Source organism: Poecilia formosa, unplaced genomic scaffold, assembly GCF_000485575.1.
Source record: "Poecilia formosa unplaced genomic scaffold, Poecilia_formosa-5.1.2 Scaffold139, whole genome shotgun sequence".
Classification (NCBI taxonomy): domain Eukaryota; kingdom Metazoa; phylum Chordata; class Actinopteri; order Cyprinodontiformes; family Poeciliidae; genus Poecilia; species Poecilia formosa.
In genome coordinates this window covers 639,521-641,247 of record NW_006800078.1, presented here as the reverse complement: position 1 = coordinate 641,247, position 1,727 = coordinate 639,521, and positions in this window count along the sequence as shown.

Here is a 1,727-nt window from a genome sequence, read left to right as displayed (position 1 = left end):
CCACTGAGGAGATAGATGCCATCAGCTGCGACGGTGTGCGACGCTGGGGTGAAATACATACACCGATATACATACATCAAGTAATGCATGACATTATGACCAAATAAGTTGCTGGTCCTCGTTACCCAGACAGAGCAGCCCTGACCTGCCAGGTCCTGGACTCCACAAGGCCCCAGAAAGTGTGGTGCTGCATGTGGCATGGATATGTTAGCTGTAAGTTTTGTAAATCTGACAATGTACAAGATATGGCCTCCATGGATCAGACTTTTTTGTTTTGGCCAGTATGGCCTACAGATGATTGGGTCTCATATCTGGGTAGTTTGGGAGTCAAATCAAAACCAGAAAGTCAATGTTGTGCTTCTCAGACTATTCTTGAGCCATGATTGTTTTGTTCTAAGGTGCATTGCTAAAAGTAGCACTAGTAGTTGTTTCTCTGTCAGAATGGACCACCTGAGCCAGCCTCTGTGAACCATCAGCACTTGTCAAGCCATCGCAAAGCGGCCCTCATCAAATTCACTCATATCCTAAAAATGCTGGCACTTTTTTTTTTTTTTTTTTTGCTGCTTCTATTGCATCCACTTCGGGATATTCGAAGTAGATGCTCAAATATTGCCAAACAGTCATATTCAACGATTTAGAATACGTGTTCTGATGAGATTTGTTTGCTGGGTATTAAAAACGGCTCAGATTTCAGAATGAAAACTGTTTCATTCTGTTTGGTGTTTGTGATGTAATATTCTAATCATACATGGGTATTCTTTAGCTACAAGCTTTAGGAATGTAGAAAATAAACACTTTAAATAAATGCTTGCAGTTAGTAATTTTTAACTGCTGTTTGTTTCAGTCTTTGTTCTCCTTTTGTATTTATTAAAATGGTTCAAAAATAAAATATCTTATCATTCATTCCTAAAAGACAATATTTTTTATGTCAAAATAATTTCTAACCTCCAAAGTAAGTCTTATAACGATATGCGATATGTTTAATAGAGGACGCAAAAATACTTTAAATACCCCCAAAAAACATGCTACAATGAAATAAAATAAACAAAATATATTTATTTTTCTGCTGACTGAGATTCTTTTTCACAGATTAAAGACAAACCATAGAAACTAGAATGACATTTTTTCTAAAAAAAAAAAGAAAAAAGTAACAGTCTATACTTTAACGCTGCACAACAATATGAAATATAAATTATGTACAAATTCTCACAGCACGAAGAAACCATTCCTCACGGACATTTTACACAGTTGAATCGGAGAAAATAGGATAGGCAGGGTGAAGATACACTGGGCTTAAGAAAGTGCTAGGCAGTGAAACAATGTTTAACATTTTGACATCATTGGTCACAAAATAATACTGATGGCTCAACGGGATGCTGTAGACAGCAAAATAAAGAATATTTAAGTATCAAAAGGGCCCTGAAATATTGCACTGCAACAAACACAGTGCAAACAAGATTTCTCACAGCATAGTTGAAAATGAACTTAAACGACTCTAAATGTAGTGTATTCATAATTCAAAACATATATATATAGAAATGTAGGTAGGTATTACATTAAATTTCCTTTCATAATATGAGGAAATGTGATTGAACGTCAGTAAACTTTGAGCCTCAAGTTTGGGCAACTTTGGTACAATATGGGTAATAACAGAGTCACAACCTCTGCAGTCAGTTGTAATTTCTTCAACTGCATTTGAATTAGTAGCCGTACGGTTATATTTTTTC